A 21,643-nucleotide genomic window follows, 5' to 3' on the forward strand; every position below is an offset into this window, starting at 1 on the left:
GGGTAAGTTACTCTCCGTACTTAACCTTACCTCGTTGAAAAAATGCAGACAGTAATAGTACCCACCTAACACAGTTGTGAGGATTATAAGAGTGAATATTTGTCAAGTCCCTAGAATAGTTCCAGGCGCATAGTACGTGCCATATAAATACTCTCCGTTATTACCATGATTATAGTATTGTTATCACTATAATCATCTGTTCACCCGTGGTTGCTTATAAATAGGAATCTGTCCTGCTACCAAAATGATTTTTAGCTTCTGGCTAGATTACAGATATATTTGCCCACATTTCTCCTTTTTCCCTCTCAAAGTTTTTCAGCCTTTCCCATGGTGAAAAGAGGCAGTGTGATGTCCTTAAAAGATCACTGGGCTGTGAACCAGCTGGATTTTGGTGTTTGTTATGCTGCTGTTTCTTTGTGCGACCTTGGGCAGATCATTGACAGTTTCCACATCTATCTTTGGGGCTGTTTCAACACGGGCACCTGGTATTATACATGTTTAGCCTTTCCTAGTAATATATTCAGTAAAAATTAATTAGCACTGTGTGTCAGTGAGTCTCTAGAACAGTAGAATAGAAAGTAGCAAGTGCTGTGAGGAAGTTACAGATGAGATACTGTGGGCATTGCGAGGAAGGGGAGTAAATTTCTATCCCTCCACCCAATAAAAAGTCTAGGACATGAGACCCCCATCCCCCATCTCTGTTGGGAGCTGTGCAGCTAAATGCATTCCTGCCCACCACTCTAATCTGGCCACTGCTACGGATTCCCAGCCTTGGACTCCTGGGCTGACCTCCTCTGCCAGCTGCAGCAGGAGCATCTGGTAATAGTATTTTTCTTCTTTTGTTTTCAGAAATCATCCCTTAACTCACCTTAAATGTTAACCCACTAGGTCAAATGGTAAATAAGCAATGTTTCATGGAGGTCACAGAGAATTGGCTTTGAAAGTCAGAGGGGATTTGAGCCCCATGTGACCTTGGATAAGTCTCTGAGCCTCAATTTCCTCATCTTTGAAACAAGGATAGTGATACCCATATGAGATACTGCACTTAAAGGGTCCAGCAGTACCTGGTACAGAGCAAATCCTCAAAACATGTTAGCTGCTCTTTTCATCACCGTCATCATTGTTATTATATTGTTAGCTTACAAAAGGCAGAACAGTCTTTTATAGCCTTTTTCCTCCCCTTATTGCCTAGCACGTCGTAGGGGCCTAGCAAATGTTTGTGGAATGAATGAGCGAATCCACGCAGGAAACTTTAGAAACAGTCGGTTTCACATTGCTCTGACTACTAGCAATTAACATTTGTTGAACATGTGTTCCAGGAACTGTATTACGTCCCATTACCTCGTTTAATAGTCACGTTCAATGACCTTGTCTAGCCTTCTAGTTTGATTCCTGAAGCGTTGGTGTCATTGATTCACAGTCCAGAAGCTGACAGTGACATCTGCTGCAGATTTCTGCATTATTTTCATAATGAGGTTGACAAGAGCATTATTTCTGTGACGTAGGCTCTGCTAAGAGTCTGGTGTCATGCTGACGTCAGGCCCTGTGTTCTCATCTCCCCAAGGGTGAGCTGGCTTCCTTGATGCAATTTCCTCATCCCTTAGTGGATTGCTTGACATTACACTCCTGAGACAGCGGGGCTCAATGAGAGTTTATCGCTGCAGCCCTTCAGCTGCACGGGCCTCCGTTCACCAGGACAACCTCACACAGCATCAGGTTCCTCCTTCTACCTCTGTGGCTGCTTTCAGAGCAGGGCAGCAGCCCCAGGGAAGGTCTTTCTGCTCCTGATCCTCTCACGGTATTTGACTTTTGGGTTAGAGAATCCTTTAGGAATCACCTAATCTAGTGCTTTTAATACTGCTCTGTGCGGGTTTTGGGGTTCAAAGGGCCCCTCCCCCCCCACCAGGAGCTGCTATTTTGGGGAGAAGAGCTACACAAACAGGCAGCGTTTGGAGCATCCTACCTCTGATTCAACCCGAGTGAGCTCTGTGACATCTTTGGAATATTGAGGAACAAGTCTCTTTTCATCTTGCAGTAGAACCTTTAGTAGCAAGTCAGCCCAGTCATCAGACAGAGGCTTTGAGCAAGATATTTATTCATTTAGCTCTTCATTCACCTCATTCCCAGACTCTCTATGAGGGTGTTGGGGACCCAGCAGTGAACAGAAGAAGCTCCCACCATCAAGTAGCTTATATTCTAGTGGGAGGAGACAGACAATAAATTTATGTGCCATGGAGAGCCTCTCCGAGGAGAGGAATTGTGAGCAGAGACCTGAAGGAAATGAAGAATGATAAATGGTGAAAGACTGTTCTGAGCAGAGGGGTGGCTGTGCGAAGTCGCTGAGGTGGGAGACCAGAGTGGCTGGCGAGGAGGAAATGATGGAGCCAGTGGAGGGAGCAGGGAGGGGTGGGGTCTGCTCTAGGACCCTAGAGAGAGTGGAAAGGACTTTAGATTTTCATTCTAAGGGAGACAGGAAGACATTGAAGGAGTGAGAGCAGTGGGGTGACATCGCCTGACGGATAGGACCATTCCGGTGACTGGGGAGTGAATAGATTTTCGGGAGGAGACCAGTTAGGAGGCTTTTCCAAGAGCCCAGGTGTGAGGTGACGATAGCTTGGACTGGGGCGGTGGAGAGAAAATGTGAGAGGTACTAGATTTGGGAAGGTAGAGCTTCAAAGTTCTGCTAATAGTTCCATGTCTCGTGGGAGAGAACGAGGAATCCCGAATGACTCCAGGGCTTGGGCCTGAGCACCTGGGTGAAAGGTGCCATTTACTGAAGAGGAGAGGCAACAACAGACATGGGTCACAGTTTGCCTGTGCAGCTGCTCTCATGGTGGCAGAGGAGTGATGTTAGAATGTCTGAGACCTGAAGTGGGTGCTAACTGAGGTTTTTTTCCGTAATCGTGATTTTCCTGAGGGCACACAAGCTGGATCTAGAAGCTGGGTCAACTGATCCCCAGTGCTGAGGCCCCCTGGTGGCTGTTGAGTGTCGACACACTGTCACTTCTGTTGGCTGCACTTCAGGTCCAGCGGCTGGACCAGAGGCAGCAGGCCGCCTGCGGTGCATTCTGATGCTCGGATGGCTGGTGCCGTGAAGAGCTCAGGTGTACAGATTAGCACGTGGGCTTTTCTTTTCTCCCAGTGGCATACTTGAAGGAGAATCAGGCAAACCACAGTACATTCAGGAGAGGATGTTCAGAACGGCCAGGGCACTGAACACCGCACCCTGACCGGGGACAGCCCAGAAAACCGGGATATTTGCCTGGAGACGAGTCAGTGGGGCTTGAGTGTTTCCTCTGAGAGTGTGCTTCCTGCTACTGTGTTTGCTGGTTCCAAATATATGTAGTTTATGGTTTTCATTATTTAAAGTATTATTCATTAATTACAGGATAATCCTTCTGCTCTTGTTGGTTTGACCGCTGAAGGGTTTGACAGGGTAGGGCAGCGCTGCCCAGTGGAACTTGAACTCGAGCCAGGTATGTAATTTTAAATGATCCAGTAGCACACTTTTTAAAAGGTGTTAAAAAAAACCCAGCTGAAATGAATGTTTAAAATATGTGTTATTTAATTCACTGTATCCCCAAATCATTTTAGCATGTAATCAATATACAAATTATTAATGAGAGAATTTGGACTTTTTTTTTTTTGTATGAAGTCTTCCAAACCTGGTGTATTTAGCACATCTCATTTTGGACCGGCCACCCTTCAGGGCTCAGTAGCGCACGTGACCAGGTACCACAGGTGTGGATAGCGTGCTGAGTGAGCAGACCAACAGTGCTTGCCATAACTGTTTTGTTCCTACTAGTCTTTTCTATAATTGTTTTCCTTTTAATTCTCTCAGTTGAATGTGGAAAAGGCCACCTTGTCTTGGCCTGCTGAAGAGAAAAAAGAAAAGAGGATTTTGGTTTGTGTTAGAACAAAAGTAATACAAAAGGAGGGAGGTGCAAGTCAGACTTTGAGAACCATAGGGACGGGGTCGTTGATGGTGGGAGGAAAGGGACAACAAGAGGTGAGCTGACAGCCGTGATGATAAAGGTAAAGTTCTTGTCAAAATCAAAACTTAACTTGAGTATTTTGTGATTATAGAAGTAAACATTTTGTAAACTGTTAAAGAATTTCAATCTAAAATGGAGCCAGAGGGGCTTCGCTGGTGGCGCAGTGGTTGAGAGTCCGCCTGCCGATGCAGGGGACACAAGTTCGTGCCCCGGTCCGGGAGGATCCCACATGCCGCGGAGCGGCTGCGCCTGTGAGCCATGGCCACTGGGCCTGCGCGTCCGGAGCCTGTGCTCCACAGCGGGAGAGGCCACAACAGTGAGAGACCCACGTACCGCAATAAATAAATAAATAAATAAATAAATAATAAAATGGAGCCAGAGGATATAAAATGTAAAATCTCACACATGTGCCCTCAGGAAAACAAAACCTAAGGACCGAGACACTGATTTCCTGTAAATGCCTGATTACAGAAAATTGATAATATTGGCATTTTCTTAAATGATAGGCACTTGGTCAGGGGTTGCCTCGTATCAACCATGGGAAGTTTTGCTTATGGTTTCCAGAAGCGTGAATCATGACCCAGGTCGGGTTGGTCTCAAAAAACAAGCTGAACTGAGCTTTGTATGGCTGTACTGGTTTTGTCTGCTCAGGGAATCTTCAAGCTGGTCTCTGTTTTGTAACTGACTCTAAGTGAGCTCTCCTTTCTCTGCTTTCCTGCCCCCAAGCCTCAGCACCTGTAGCTTGCTATAGTCTGTGTCTTGAATTGCATTTCCTCTGCTATTCCTGCAAGAGCTCATCTTTTTGACAACTTTGAGCTTGGCTCAGTTTAACTCTTTATTTAGGCCGACAAGACTATGAGGAAAACAAAAGTGCCAAAGGTACTATAATGCTAGAGATAATCCCTGTTAACGGTATATTTTATTTTATTAATTTTTTATGCTTATATATGCATGTATACTTACATTTATATTATCTTCTCAAGACTTTGTTCTAATTGGGACTGCTGACGATTGAAAGAGAGTGCTCATTTCATGAGTGAGAACTTTTGTGGTCTCAACTCTGTTTTCCTAATACTGAGCATGAATTATAACAGCTTCTAAAAAGAGTGAGTCCCTTTATCTTGCCCCATAGTTGGACATCACGGAGCTAGATTATTTGGTGGAAGAAATACTGTGGAAAGAAGTACTGCCTGGGGCCAGAGCTGGTATAAATGACCTTTATGACTTCTTCCAACCTTAATGATCTATGATGCTTATCTCCTTCTGACCAGTTGTCCATATGAAGTTTCTGTGCTGATTCTGAAATGTAGTCCATACTGCTTGTCTGTGCTCTCAGGAGGCAGGGATTTGGTGATTTCCTCAAGGGCTTTTCTCACAGTATGAATCCTTTTGAGGTAGAAGCAGTTCTCCCAGAGGATAGAAATTGTATCCTAAAATCAGCATTGTGTTGGTCAGCTCTTAAATATCTTTGCTAATCTTCTGCCTAGTAGTTCTGTTAGTTGCCGAGAAGGGGTGTTAAAGTCCTCAACCGTAACTGTGGATTTTTCTGTTTCTTCTTTCAGCTCTCTCAGTTTTTGCTTCTTGTATCTTGATGCCCTGTTGCTTGGTGCATAGACATTTAGGGTTGTTATGTCTTGGTGGATTCATTCTTTTATCAGTATGTAATGTCTCTCTTTTTCTCTAGTGATGTTCTTTGCTCAAAAGTCTATCTTATCAGATATTAATATAGGAACTCCTGCTTTTTTTTTTTTTTTGTGGTACACAGGCCTCTCACTGCTGTGGCCTCTACTGTTGTGGAGCACACGCTCCGGACGCACAGGCTCAGTGGCCATGGCTCACGGGCCTAGCCGCTCTGCGGCATGTGGGATCCTCCCCGACCGGGGCACGAACTCGTGTCCCCTGCATCGGGAGGCAGACTCTCAACCACTGCGCCACCAGGGAAGCCCATTTTTATCATTTTTTTTTTTAAATCCATTCTGCTGACTTCTGTCTTTTGATTGATGTGTTTAGACCATTTATGTGTAAGATAATTATCGATATGTTAGAGCTTTGGTCTGCCAAAGCTTTTATTATTCATTTTCTGTTTGATTCCTCTGATTATCATTTCTCTGTTTCTCTTTTCTTGACTTCCTGTGAGTTTCTTGAACATTTTTTAGAATTCCATCTTGATTTATTTATAGTGTTTTTGAGTGTATCTCTTGGTATAGTTTTCTTAGTGCTTGCTGTCGGTGTTACATTATGCATATGTGACTTTACCACTTCAAGTAAAGTGTGGAAACCTTACTTTCATTTAGGTCCCTTTACTTTCTCTGTTTTTAAATACTGTGTACATGGGTATCAGATAGTGTCTTATATTTGTTTCAATCATCAAATATCCTTATAAACGTCATGAAGAGAATATTCTATTGTATGTAACCATATATCTGTTTTATCCACTCTTCCTTCTTCTTTCCTGATGCTCCAAGATTCCTTCTTTTATCATTTCATTTCTACTTGAAGAGCATCCTATAGCAGTCTTTAAGGGTAGGTCTGCCAGTGTCAAATTCTTTTAGCTTCTCTTTGACTGAGGATGACTTTATTTCCCCTTTATTCATGAAGGATAATTTTGCTGGACATAGAACTCACTATTGACAGCTTCTCTTTCAGCACTTGAAAAAATGTGGTGCAATTTCAGCTGGCGTCCGTGGATTCCGATGAGAAATTTGTCATTCAAATTGGTGTTCCCCTATAGGTACTGTGTTGTTCCTCCCTGGCTGCATTCAAAATTTTGTGTTTGTCTTTAGTTCTTAAAAGTTTAATTATCATGTGTCTTAGCATAGATTTCTTTAGATTTATCCTCTGGATTCACTCAGCTTCTTGAATCTGTAGGTTGTGTCTATAAAATTTGGAGAATTTTTGTTTTCAGCTATTATTTTTTTGGATACTCTTTTAACTCCTCTCTTTCTGGGACTCCAGTGATTAATGTTGGCTTTTTTGTTATTATCCAACCAGAGCCTGAGGTCTGTTAATTTTTTTTTTCTGTTTTTTCTCTGTTCAACTGCTTAAATTCTTTTGGTCTGTCCTCAAGTTCACTGATTCTATCTTGTCATCTCCTCTCTAATATTGAGACTAGCCAGCAAGATTTTTATTTTTGTTATAGCATTTTTCAGTTGGTTTTTGCATTTTGCATTTTCATTGGTTCTTTTTTTTTTTTTGCGGTACGCGGGCCTCTCACTGTTGTGGCCTCTCCCGTTGTGGAACACAGGCTCCGGACGCGCAGGTTCAGCGGCCATGGCTCACAGGCCTAGCCGCTCCATGGCATGTGGTTTCTTCCCGGACCGGGGCACGAACCCGTGTCCTCTGCATCAGCAGGCAGACTCTCAACCACTGCGCCACCAGGGAAGCCCAATTGGTTCTTTTTTATGATTTCTTTTTTTGCTGAGAATTTCTATTTTTTCATTTGTTTCAAGAGGATTTGTAATTAGTTGTTGAAGGATTTTTATGACAACTGCTTTAAAATCCTTGTCAGGTAATTCCAACATTAATTTATCTTGATTGGTATCAGTTGATTTCTCATGCAAGTTGTGATTTTCTTGGTCCTTGGTGTAATGGATTTTTAAAACATTGTTTCCTGGACATATTGTCTATTATGTTAGGATACTTGAGTAGCATACTTGAGGTCCTATTTACATTTTTTTATTTCAGCAGGCATTCACTGTGGTTAGGTTTAGCACACAGGTCCTGGTCTACTTTGGTGGGCTGTGGTTTCAATGGCAGTTTAATTTTCAGAGCCTTTGCAGTGTTATCTGGGTCTGCTTGGTTTATCTGATGCTGTTCCCATAGGCCTCTGCTGGAGCTGCCTATGGGGGAGGAAGGGGTTTCCCCAGACTGGGGCCACTGAGTGTCTCTCAGTTGGGGAGGGGACAAGGCCCATGGGGACAAAGAGGCTTCTTAGGCCAGGCACTTGCTATGGCAGAATCCCTCATGTCAATATCACCTGGCTACCCCCATCTTTGGGTGGGAGAATGGAGTTTCAAGCCCATGGGGACAAAGATGCTTCCTGGGCCAGGCTGCCTGTGGTGTTAGAGTCCCTCCTGCCAGTACCACCCACCACCACAGTATCCCCTTGATGGGCTTGGAAGGAGTCTGAGGCCCAGTGGAGAAGTGGAGCATTTCCCCCAGCTGCACTTTTTGTTCAGCAGGGCTCCCAATCTGTTCCACTTGCTAGTACTGCTGGGCTCCCCTAGTGCTGATGGAGAGATTCTTGCTAGATCTGAGGAAGGAGTGAGCTTACCTGGGCTGTCTTCTGTGGCTCAGTTGGGGGTTAGAAATGCTGTGCCTAGGGCGCCTTCCATTTGGTGGGGGGACATAAAACAAGGACTCTTCAGTTACTTCTTGTACGAGCACCCTGGCCTCCTCCCCGCTTTCCTTCTTCCCTTGCTCCTTGTGCACTAACTGCTTGTGGAGTGACCCTCACAGGTGACCTGGTATTGTGCCTGGCACTCTACCTGGCTCGGAAGTGCTCTGAAATTGTACCCTTGTATGATGACTTTGAGAGTAAAGCCCCACTAGCCTTTTCGGAACACATGGCTAATGGTTGTATCATGTTCAATTACAAGCCTGTGTTTGATGGCTGGACAGGTCCCTTTTAGCAGGTGCCAAGAAGGGGGTGGGGGGGAAGGAATGGAAAGTTCTTCCTCATTGTTCCATAGGTTCACAAAGGTTCTGGGCTGCCCTCTAAGTAGAATTTCTTTTTCCTCCCTAATGTGACTATTTCATAAGAGCCAGGAGGTTTAACATACTTTGAGATCTTATGGACACAATTATATCAGACATCTTGCAAATTTCCTGCCATCATTTTTGGCATATTTTTTATCTCCAATAAAAGGTCTAGTTGTCCATTATTAACACAGAGCTTCCTTCCTTTAAAATATTTATTCGCAAGATTTATTTAATTCGTATTTTGGGTTTGATTTTGTTAAAGGGCTGTGACAAAATAGGTGTCCTCCACCCAGCGTGGCCTTATCTGCTGGTGTGAATCCTACCTTCCTTCACGCCCAGCTTGCTGATTACTCCACCTGTGAAGCCTTCCTCACTCTCCTGCCCAGTGTCCTTACCTTCCTCACCGCGACATCTGAACCGGGAAGTTATATACTGTTTTGCTCTCTCTCCTGCAAGGGCATTTTACTCTCACTTAGTATTTTGTTTAAACCCATTTAGAATAAAATCCAAAATCTTTTCATGTTCTAAAGGGCCTACAGGATGCCGCTACCCTGTAATCCCCTCCCCCCCACCCCCCACCCCCACTCCTTCCTCCTCCCTCCTTCCCTCTGCCTCAGCCACGCTGCCCTTCCTGATCCTCGAGATGTCAACACACACACTGTTGAATCCCAGCTTCTAGAAGCATGCCTGGTGCAAGAGGCACTCAGTGAGGATCTACTGAGTGCATTAATTAATGGATTTAAATAAAGTTTACTATTTTGCCATCAGAAATGTAGTGTGTTTATTTTAGGACTTTAGGAAATACAGAATAGTGGGAAAACCCTTACCTAATTTCACATTTGAGAGGAAAAACATAATTTACACTCTTTTTTAAGAATATTTCTTCCCAGTCCTTTTACTGTTTATAGTATTCTGGTTGGTTGGTTTTATATGGTTATATTCATAATATATTTTGTGTAGAACTTGATCTTTTTATGTGTGTATGCCTTGCTTTTTCTGTTATATTTATTTATACTGCTTCTCATTTCAAAAATGATTTGAGGCCCTATGAGGTATGTAAGTACAGTATTTCATTCTATTGCCCTCAGCTTGCAAGCCTGTGCTTTACCCCTGCTATGTGCTTGGGAAACTCGCTTTCCAGTGGAGAGCAGATGCACACTGTAGCTGACTCCAGGAAGCAGCCAGGACCTCCCAGCTGTGCCGTCCACATAGTGCCTTTGAAAATGAGTTTGTCTCTGGTCCTTTGTATCCATCTGAATTTGTCTCTCCTTTCTGGAGAAGGAGTGGCCTCCCTCTAGACCAGATTAGACTCATTCCCTCCTGCAGATGTGTATCCCCAAAGGTGCTGTTTGCATGTGAAGCATGCTAAGCCCCAGCCCAGCAACTGGAAGTATCTGGGCCTCCTTCCCTCCCAAGCCCTAGAGGCAAACACTCCAGACCCGGACAAAACTGCCATCACCCTGCACCCTACCAAGCGCCAGCATTCTGTGGCTGGGAGATTGCAAACAGGACGACATGTGTAGGTTTCCCAGAAACCAGGGCCCTAAAATAGTGCTTATAGTTACTGGTGTAAGTGTTTACACCACACTCCCTCTGCCACAGGATCATTACACAGGTTGTTCTCTGCACACACACACACACACACACACACACACACACACACCCCTACCTGCCCCAACCTACTCCCCCGTCAGATCTCAGCTTTGACGTGATTTCCTCAGGGTAGCCGTCCCCGCACCCTGGGTTCATCATGTGACCTATTAAATGGCCTCCTAGCAAAACACTGTATATCCGTCTTTCTTGCACTTATTATACTTTATAGTTAGGCATGCTTTTGTATGTCTTTGTCCCCCCACTAGACTGAAAGCTCAATGAGGGTAGGAACCATGTTTACTCTTGTTCGCTGTCTCCAGTGCTTAGCACGGTAGTGCTCAATAAAGATTTTCCAATGAACGAATGAGTGAATGAGTCATGAACGTTTGCATTGAGGCAGTGAAGAGTACTGCTTAAGAGAGTGAGCTTTGGAGCCAGATATCTAAGTCAAACCAGCTATGTGACCACATTTCAGTGCCACCGTTTTCCAGTCTGTAAAATGGAACTGATAACAGCACTTCTCTGGTGGGGTGCAGTGCAGGTCAGATGAGGGCCTCAGTGTAAAGACTTCAAGCAAAGCCAGACTCACAGTGAGTCCTCAATATCTATTACCTATTATGACTACTATTTTCTACTCTTTTGGCCAATACAAGCATTGCTGTAATGAATATTCTTTAACATATATCTTGATATACTTTTTTTTTTTTTGCGGTACACGGGCCTCTCACTGTTGTGGCCTCTCCCGTTGCGGAGCACAGGCTCTGGACTCGCAGGCTCAGCGGCCATGGCTCACGGGCCCAGCCGCTCCGCGGCATGTGGGATCTTCCCGGACCGGGGCACGAACCCGTGTCCCCTGCATCGGCAGGTGGACTCTCAACCACTGCCCCACCGGGGAAGCCCGTCTTGATATACTTTTTATGAGCACTGCAATAGTTGAGATTCCTAGAATTGAATTGTTGCATCAGAAGGTTAATTTATTTGAATTAATTTTGGTGAACAGATTAAGGGAGAGATCAATTTTGCACTTTTCCAAATGGAGACTTGTGAGAGGCCAAGGCCCCCGTTAGTTGCTGGGTCAGCGGAAATTAGATATTCAGACGTGGAGTCAGTGAGGGCAAGCGATTACTTAACTCAGGTGAAGGGTACCTTGATGGTAAGCTTTCACAGTTCCTCACGACCCACCTTCTCTCTCTGAGGCTCACATAGGGTGGCAGAGGTTAGGATTAGGGGAATCTTTTGTATCTCCTCTGCTCGAGTTTTTATTCCCAATATAGTAGGAAGTCATGTTATTAATACAATAGCTCCCAACCCTACAGCAGTGTAACTACTCTGTACCTGCCAATCTAGACTCCAATTCTAGATGTCCTGATGTCTGGGTTCTTGTTCTCACATTAGCTGTGTCACAGACCTAGGACTTTTCAGTTTGACACGCGGGCTTTCCCTGCCACGGAGAAGCTTTCCGGCCTAGAGCCGCCCAAGCAGCAGGCCAGCCGTGGCCTCTCACACTGGCCAGCTGTCCCAACATCATTTACAAATTTCTTATAAATATAAGGGTCTATTTCTGAACTCTCTTCTGCTCCTCTAATTCTATAGATGTTGCTTTACTCCACCCTCATTGTTCCTATTTTTAAAAAACTCTTGGCTATAGTCTCATCCAAGAAAACCTGAGAATCAAGTTGTCCAAATTGTGCCCCTACCCCCTGCAAAAGTACTTGTTTACACGCACTACACACATGCCCACTAACGCATACACGTACACATTCTCACACACACTTGCTTCCACTAGAAATTTCACTGGAATTTTATTGAACCTATGGAATAATTTGAAGGGGATTGATTTCTTTTCAATACCAAGTCTTCCCATCCTGGTACATGGAATATTGTTCCTTTTATTCGTATCTTTTTTGTTCTTCAGTAGAATTTTATAGTTCCTGTATATTGCTATCACACATTTTGTGTTCCTTGTTGCCATTGTCAGCAGGGCCTTATTTATTATATTTATATTATATTATGAAATGAATATATTTATTTTTATATCTTATATAATTACTATACTTTAGGTTATTACTGGATGTAGGAACAACATCTTTTACGTTTGCTACTCATGGTAAGAGGTGAGCTGAGACTCTGAGGCAGATGGCAAAGCTGACTTGGTTGGCATGTAACAGGCAGAGCGCTAAATCAGACATGGCAAACAACTCCCAGGCAGGGCCTAGAATAACCTGGGAGTTGTTCGATGGCGTGGAGTACACAATGGCCAATAACATCTTTACTTGGTTTGGTTGCCACGTAGAATTGCATATAGGTTTAGCTTTTACCTCATAATTACTATCCTGAGCAATCTGGATATAATTTAAAGTAGCCAAGGGAAGGTGACATTAAAGTATCTTTTTAGATGATCCACTTTTATCTGGTTTTGAAGGTTTGGTTTTCCTTACAGCATGTAGCACCCATTTTGCACTGATGATTAGGTTTGCCTAGGGGATTATAGTTATTCAGACTATCTTTTGACCTTCAGTCTTTAGTCTTTCTTATCAAGATTCTGTCCTGCGTGTTTATTTATTTATCTATCTATTTATAGTATAACCATTTTATTGGGATGTAATTGACATACCATACAGTATACCCAGTTAAAGTGTACAGTTCAGTGTTTTTTCAGCATTTCACCAAGTTGAGCAACCATCACCACAATCAATTTTAGAACATTTTCATCACACTCTAGGGAAATCCTGTACTATGAGCAGTCACTCCCATTTCCCTCCAACCTTCCTCAGCCCTAGGCAACTACTAATCTACTTTCTGGCGCTATAGATTTGCCTATTCTGCACATTTCATATAAAATGAATCATACAATATGTGATCTTTGATGACTGGCTTCTTTCACGTAGCGTATCGTTTTCAAGGTTCATTTTTGTGTGGACATATGTTTTCATTTCTCTTGGATATATAACTAGGAGTGAAATTGCTGGATCATATATATGATAAATCTATGTTTAACCTTTTAAGAAACTGCCAAACTGCTTTCCACAGCAACTCCACCATGTTATGTTCCCATCAGCAGTGTTTGAGGCTTCCAAATTCTCCACCCTTGTCAACACTTGTTACTATCTGTCTTTTATTTTTTTGTGTGTGTGTCAAGATTTTATTTTATGTTACTTTTTTTAACATCTTTATTGGAGTATAATTGCTTTACACTGATGTGTTAGTTTCTGCTTTATAACAAACTGAATCAGTTATACATATACATATGTTCCCATATCTCTTCCCTCTTGCGTCTCCCTCCCTCCCACCCTCCCTATCCCACCCCTCTAGGTGGTCACAAAGCACCAAGCTGATCTCCCAGTGCTATGCGGCTGCTTCCCACTAGCTATCTATTTTACGTTTGGTACTCTATATATGTGCATGCCACTCTCTCACTTTGTCACAGCTTACCCTTCCCCCTCCCCATATCCTCAAGTCCATTCTCTAGTAGGTCTGTGTCTTTATTCCCGTCTTACCCCTAGGTTCTTCATGACATTTTTTTTTTAGATTCCATATATATGTGGTAGCATATGGTGTTTGTCTTTCTCTTTCTTACTTACTTCACTCTGTATGACAGACTCTAGGTCCATCCACATCACTACAAATAACTCAATTTCATTTCTTCGTATGGCTGAGTAGTATTCCATTGTATATATGTGCCACATCTTCTTTATCCATTCATCCGATGATGGACACTTAGGTTGCTTCCATCTCCTGGCTATTGTAAATAGAGCTGCAATGAACATTTTGGTACATGACTCTTTTTGAATTATGGTTTTCTCAGGGTATATGCCCAGTAGTGGGATTGCTGGGTCGTATGGTAGTTCTATTTGTAGTTTTTTAAGGAAACTCCATACTGTTCTCCATAGTGGCTGTATCAATTTACATTCCCACCAACACTGCAAGAGGGTTCCCTTTTCTCCACACCCTCTCCAGCATTTCTTGTTTCTAGACTTTTTGATGATGGCCATTCTGTCTGGTGTGAGATGATATCTCATTGTAGTTTTGATTTGCATTTCTCTAATGATCAATGATGTTGAGCATTCATTCTTTCTTGTTTGTTGGCAATCTGTATATCTTCTTTGGAGAAATGTCTGTTTAGGTCTTCTGCCCATTTTTGGATTGGGTTTTTTTTTGTTCTTATTGTTATTGAGCTGCATGAGCTGCTTGTAAATTTTGGAGATTAATCCTTTGTCAGTTGCTTCATTTGCAAATACTTTCTCCCATTTTGAAGGTTGTCTTTTGGTCTTGTTTATGGTTTCCTTTGCTGTGCAAAAGCTTTGAAGTTTCATTAGGTCCCATTTGTTTATTTTTGTTTTTATTTCCATTTCTCTAGGAGGTGGATCAAAAAGGATCTTGCTGTGATTTATGTCATAGAGTGTTCTGCCTATATTTTCCTCTAAGAGTTTGAAAGTTTCTGGTGTTACAATTAGGTCTTTAATCCATTTTGAGCTTATTTTTGTGTATGGTGTTAGGGAGTGTTGTAATCTCATACTTTTACATGTACCTGTCCAGTTTTCCCAGCACCACTTATTGAAGAGGCTGTCTTTTCTCCACTGTATATTCTTGCCTCCTTTATCAAAGATAAGGTGACCAAATGTGCGTGGGTTTACCTCTGGGCTTTCTATCCTGTTCCATTGATCTATATTTCTGTTTTTGTGCCGGTATCTTACTTTTTTTTTTTTTTTTTTTTTTTTTTGCGGTACACGGGCCTCTCACTGTTGTGGCCTCTCCTGTTGCACAGCACAGTCTCCCGACGTGCAGGCTCAGCAGCCATGGCTCACGTGCCCAGCTGCTCCTAGGCATGTGGGATCTTCCCAGACTGGGGCACAAGCCTGTGTCCCCTGCATCGGCAGGCAGACGCTCAACCACTCCGCCACCAGGGAAGCCCTCTCTTGTGTTTCTTGCCTAGAGAAGTTCCTTTTGCATTTGTTGTAAAGCTGGTTTGGTGGTGCTGAACTCTCTCAGCTTTTGCTTGTCTGTAAAGGTTTTAATTTCTCCATCAAATCTGAATGAGATCCTTGCTGGGTAGAGTAATCTTGGTTGTAGGTTTTTCTCCTTCATCACTTTAAATATGTCCTGCCAGTCCCTTCTGGCTTGCAGGGTTTCTTCTGAAAGATCAGCTGTTAACGTTATGGGGATTCCCTTGTGTGTTATTTGTTGTTTTTCCCTTGCTGCTTTTAATATGTTTCCTTTGTATTTAATTTTTGATAGTTTGATTAATATGTGTCTTGGCGTGTTTCTCCTTGGATTTATTCTGTATGGGACTCTCTGCGCTTCCTGGACTTGATTAACTATTTCCTTTCCCATATTAGGGAAGTTTTCAACTATAATCTCTTCAAATATTTTCTCAGTCCCTTTCTTTTTCTCTTCTACTTCTGGGACCCCTATAATTCGAATGTTCGTGCATTTAATGTTGTCCCAGAGGTCTCTGAGACTGTCTTCAGTTCTTTTCATTCTTTTTTCTTTATTCTGCTCTGCAGTAGTTATTTCCACTATTTTATCTTCCAGGTCACGTATCCATTCTTCTGCCTCAGTTATTCTGCTATTGATCCCACCTAGAGTATTTTTAATTTCACTTATTGTGTTGTTCATTGTTGCTTGTTTCCTCTTTAGTTCTTCTAGGTCCTTGCTAAATGTTTCTTGCATTTTCTCTATTCTATTTCCAAGATTTTGGATCATCTTTACTATCATTATTCTGAATTCTTTTTCAGGTAGACTGCCTATTTCCTCTTCATTTGTTTGGTCTGGTGGGTTTTTATCTTGCTCCTTCATCTGCTGTGTGTTTTTCTGTCTTATTTTGCTTATCTTACTGTGTTTGGGGTCTCCTTTTTGCAGGCTGCAGGTTCGTTGTTCCCGTTGTTTTTGGTGTCTGTCCCCAGTGGCTAAGGCTGGTTCAGTGGGTTGTGTAGGCTTCCTGGTGGAGGGGACTAGTGCCTGTGTTGTGGTGGATGAGGCTGGATCTTGTCTTTCTGGTGGGCAGGTCCACGTCTGGTGGTGTGTTTTGGGGTGTCTGTGGCCTTATTATGATTTTAGGCAGCCTCTCTGCTAATGGGTGGGGTTGTGTTCCTGTCTTGCTAGTTGTTTGGCCTAGGGTGTCCATCACTGTAGCTTGCTGGTCGTTGAGTGAAGCTGGGTCTTGGCATTGAGATGGAGATCTCTGGGAGATTTTCGCCGTTTCATATTACGTGGAGCTGGGAGGCCTCTTGTGAACAAGTGTCCTGAACTTGGCTCTCCCACCTCAGAGGCACAGCACTGACTCCTGGCTGGAGCACCAAGAGCCTTTCATCCACACGGCTCAGAATAAAAGGGAGAAAAAGTAGAAGGAAAGAAAGAAATAGGATAAAATAAAATAAGATAAAAAATAAAGTTTTTAAAATAAAGAATAATTATTAAGAAAAAAAATTTTTTAAAGTAAAAAAAAAAAATGGATGGACAGAACCCGAGGACAAATGGTGAAAGCAAAGCTATACAGACAAAATCTCACACAGAAGCATACACATACACACTCACAAAACGAGGAAAATGGGAAAAAATAATATATCTTGTTCTCAAAGTCCACCTCCTCAATTTGGGATGATTCGTTGTCTATTCAGGTATTCCACAGATGCAGCGTACATCAAGTTGATTGTGGAGCTTTAATCCGCTGCTCCTGAGGCTGCTGGGAGAGATTTCCCTTTCTCTTCTTTGTTCTCACAGCTCCTGGGGTTCAGCTTTGGATTTGGCCCTGCCTCTGCGTGTAGGTCGCCTGAGGGCGTCTGTTCTTCGCTCAGACAGGACGGGGTTAAAGGAGCCGCTGATTCGGGGGCTCTGGCTCACTCAGGCTAGGGGGAGGGAGGGGCACGGAGTGTGGGATGAGCCTGCGGTGGCAGAGGCCAGCGGGACGTTGCACCAGCCTGAGGCGCACCATGCGTTCTCCTGGGGAAGTTGTCCCTGGATCCTGGGACCCTGGCAGTGGCGGGCTGCGCAGGCTCCCAGGAGGGGAGTTGTGGAGAGTGACCTGTGCTCGCACACAGGCTTCTTGGTGGCGGCAGCAGCAGCCTTAGAGTCCCATGCCTGTCTCCGGGGTCCGCGCTTTTAGCCGCGGCTCGCGCCCGTCTCTGGAGCTCCTTTAAGCAGCGCTCTTAATCCCCTCTCCTCAGGCACCAGGAAACAAAGAGGGAAGAAAAAGTCTCTTGCCTCTTCGGCAGGTCCAGACTTTTCCCTGGACTCCCTCCCGGCTAGCCGTGGCGCACTAACCCCCTGCAGGCTGTGTTCATGCTGCCAACCCCAGTCCTCTCCCTGCGCTCCGACCGAAGCCCGAGCCTCAGCTCCCAGCCCCGCCCGCCCTGTCGGGTGAGCAGACAAGCCTCTCGGGCTGGTGAGTGCCGGTCGGCACCGATCCTCTGTGTGGGAATCTCCCCGCTTTGCCCTCCTCACCCCTGTTGCTATGCTCTCCTCCGCGGTCCGAAGCTCCCCCCTCCGCCACCCGCAGTCTCCGCCCGCAAAGGGGCTTCCTAGTGTGTGGAAACCTTTCCCCCTTCACAGCTCCCTCCCACTGGTGCAGGCCCCGTCCCTATTCTTTTGTCTCTGTTTATTCTTTTTTCTTTTACCCTACCCAGGTATGTGGGGAGTTTCTTGCCTTTTGGGAGGTCTGAGGTCTTCTGTCAGCCTTCAGTAGGTGTTCTGTAGGAGTTGTTCCAGGTGTAGATGTATTTCTGATGTATCTGTGGGGAGGAAGGTGATCTCTGCATCTTACTCTTCCGCCATCTTCCTCCTCCCCCCTGTGATCTATCTGTCTTTTAGATTATAGCCATCCTACAATGGTAGGTGTGATGGTATCTCATTATGGTTTTGATTGGCATTTCCCTGATGTCTAAACCTATACTGTGTCTTGAATCTGATATTTAAATGCCCTCTTTTGCCTCTCCTTGGAGCTACTCTGGCTGGATAAATGATGGGATTTCATACTTACTCCCCCCCACCCCCGCCGATCCCAGAAACCCACACAACTGGACAATGTGCTGTATGGCCATTGTTATTCCAGCAGAAAGGGTGGGACTTTATTAGACCCTCAGGAGGAAAGAAGCATCTAGAATGCATGTGGCTCATAAAAGAAGAAAAGTGGTTATTTAGCTATCTCAATCAACCATAAAATCTTTGTTACAGGTAATACAAAACTCAGAGCTAAATCAGGAAACTTTTTTCTAGTAGCTCTTATTCATTATTAACTCTTAGTGTCTCAACTGAAGAAAAAATTAATGTGTCCTATCTGCTGTGAAAATGCTGCCTGTAGCCTGGAAAGTGCTCTATAAACACCTGCTAATTGACTAAGAGAGTCGTGAGGAGGAAGCACCAAGAGTGGATTTGAGATAAAGATTGCTGAACCGGGGGTCAGAGGGCACACGGGACTCAGATGTCAGAGAATAATCCGTAAGGGAAAAGAAGAGAGAAGACAAATAGGGAGTTAATAAAAGATGAGGGAGAAATGGAAAAAAAAATCAGTACTTTTGTCTGCATGGGGGCCTCTAAAACCTGAGTTTAAGGAGACTTGGAGAAAGTCTTTGCTGTGGCAAGTGATATAATAACAGCCGCCTTTTATTCCAGGTTTGCTGTGTGAAGGGCACACAGCTAAACCTGTCACATGGGTTATTATATTTGCTCCTGTTTTACAGGTGAGAAAAACGAGGCCCAGCGAGATTATGGAACCTGTCCAAAGTCCACTGGTGGCATTTGAAGCCAAGCCCTTTTAGATCTTAACTCAGAACTCTGGTTGTTTCTGCAAGGTAATGGACCACAAAAGGAATAGTCTAGGTTGGGGGTAATAGAATTTGGGTGAAACTAAGAAGAAAATAGAGATTTCTTAGTAAACTGCCAAAAGGAAAACCCAGATTAGGCAAGGCTAGCCCCAGGTGACTATATCAAAGAATGAAGACTTAAGGATTCTCTAAAAAAAAAGACTACATCTTACAAAGACTCAGATGGTCTTCACGGTTGTATAGGAAAATCAGGTACCTACCTCCACATACAGGTATGGAATTGTGTGAGCAGCACTCTGTACCCTTTGCAACCCCATAAACTCTCCCATCTGTAGTTGAATACGTTGTTACTTTCAATACTGTTGATATTCTGTTTTCCTGGGAGGAGTGAGGAGTATGTCTGGAAAGAATGAAAATAAAAAGTCTATACTGCCAATGTTAGAGCTCTAGGAAGAAAGGCAGTCCCCTGGATGATGGGGAATTGACAGTGAAGGGCTTGCCCGGCCTCATATTTTTTACCCCAGCTCATATCTTATAAGGTGTGGCAGCAACAAAAATTATGACTTGTAGCACAAAAAGGCCATCAACCCTCCCCCACCCAGCTCTCCACCCCCAGCTCCCCACCCCCATTTCTCAGAGAACCCTGGCTTAGTACTTGGGGACCATGGCAGTTTGCAGAGCGGAGCCAGTGTGAGGAACCAGTGTTTGGTCTGACAGCTCCTCCCTCAGACACACCTTTATGACTGAGACCCCTGGAGCCAGGGCCTGGCTGGGAGAACGTGCAAATTCCTGAACTTGGGGACAGTGAAGATCAGAGGTCCGGGGTGCATCACCCTTCACTCATCACATGTTAATTGGGGCTACTTTGGATTCTGGCATGGCATGGAAGATTCACCCTGCACCTCCTTTTACAAGCTTCGTGACCATCAGCCTTTGTTTCCTCCTTTGGGAATTGTCTCAGGAGAATCCCAGACCATTCCAGTATGGAGCAATCACAGAGTCACAGGCTGCTGGAGTGAATAGGCACCCAGAAAGCACGCGGTCGGCCCACATATGTTACTAAGGCTCCTGGCGACAAGCAGCTGGGCCTGGGTGTTACCTGCCTGGTGCTCCGGATGCAGTCATGGGACAGGTGGGGCTGGAGGAGCACGCCTGACCTGCACCCCACATTTTCCTGAGAAGCTCTAGGCTTATTTTAGATAAACATCTGATGTTCTATCTTCCTTTGGAACTGAGGCAGAGAGAGATGGGAGGATGGCCAGGAGCATAGGGAGGCCATGCAGGTTTAGATGCTGACTACTTCCCAACCCACATCCACCTGAGAGGAGACATGTCATGGGTCCCCGCGACCACCCCTAGATTTGGTAATTTGCTAGGAGGACTCACGCGACTCAGCATATAGTTGTACTTGTGGCTGAGGTTTATTTCAGGGAAAGGATACAAAGCAGAATCAGCAAAGAGAAAAGCTGCATGGGGTGAAGGCCAGAGGAAACAAGGCCTAAGCTCTCAAGAGTCCTCTCCCACTGGAGTCATGCAGGATGTGCTTAATTCCTCAGCAGCACCCAGTAACAACACATGTCAAATACCGTCAACAGGGGAAACTCATTAGAGAACTAGTCCCCAAGGTTGCTTCCAGGGGCTGGTCACATAGACACCCTCTGCCTAGCATTTACCAAAATTCCAGACTTCCAGGAGGAAAATGGTATTCAGCATAAACCATATTGTTTGCACAAACAGTCTAGGCACCTAGCTATGTGATCTTGGGCAAGTTGCTTAACCTCTCTGGGCTTCACTGACCTCATTTGTAGAATACAGGTACTAAAGGTACCTGATAAGCACTATATAAAGGTATTGTTATTAATGTTATTATTATTTTTATTATTCAAGGTCCAGTTTCCGTGATTCTCCCAGGTCTTTCTTCCTAGATACTTGCACATTATTCTGTCCTTACTATCTCTTCCCTTTAGGCAGTGCTCTTATGGAGAAAGGGCTACCTTATTTCTCTTTATATCCCCTGTATTTAACACCAAATAGATAATCTGCTGATGTTGAGTAGATGTTCACTGAAGGATGAGACAATAATTGTAGTAATAATTCTGAATTCTTATATCTGTCCTCATTTCCTTGTCCTGTCCATTTGTTTATGCAGCAACCGATGATTTTTTTGTCCTGGGGGTCTTTTCACATGCTCAGTAGGATTTGTAAGTGAAAACTGCATTGTAGAAACCATTCACATTAAACCAGCGTTTCTCCAACCATGGTCATGCTCATAGGTATTCTCCAAAAACAGGTGGCATGGATAAATAAGTTTGAGAAATTCTAGGTTACACAGGATTTATTTGTTGTTTTTTTTATGTTTTTTTGACAGCGCCACATGGCTTGCAGGATCTTAGTTCCCCTACCAGGGATCAAACCCCGGGCCCCCTGCAGTAGGAGTGCAGATTCTTAACTGCTGGACCACCAGGGAAGTCCCTAGGTTAACACAAGATTAACCAAATATCTTTCCTATAGGACTTCTCAGGCCTTTACTAGGGTAATTAATGCCCAGGGAGTTGGATAGGATGCCAGGTAAAGTTAGCACATTTCTTAACTTTT

Source organism: Delphinus delphis, chromosome 15 (genome assembly GCF_949987515.2).
Source record: "Delphinus delphis chromosome 15, mDelDel1.2, whole genome shotgun sequence".
Classification (NCBI taxonomy): Eukaryota; Metazoa; Chordata; class Mammalia; order Artiodactyla; family Delphinidae; genus Delphinus; species Delphinus delphis.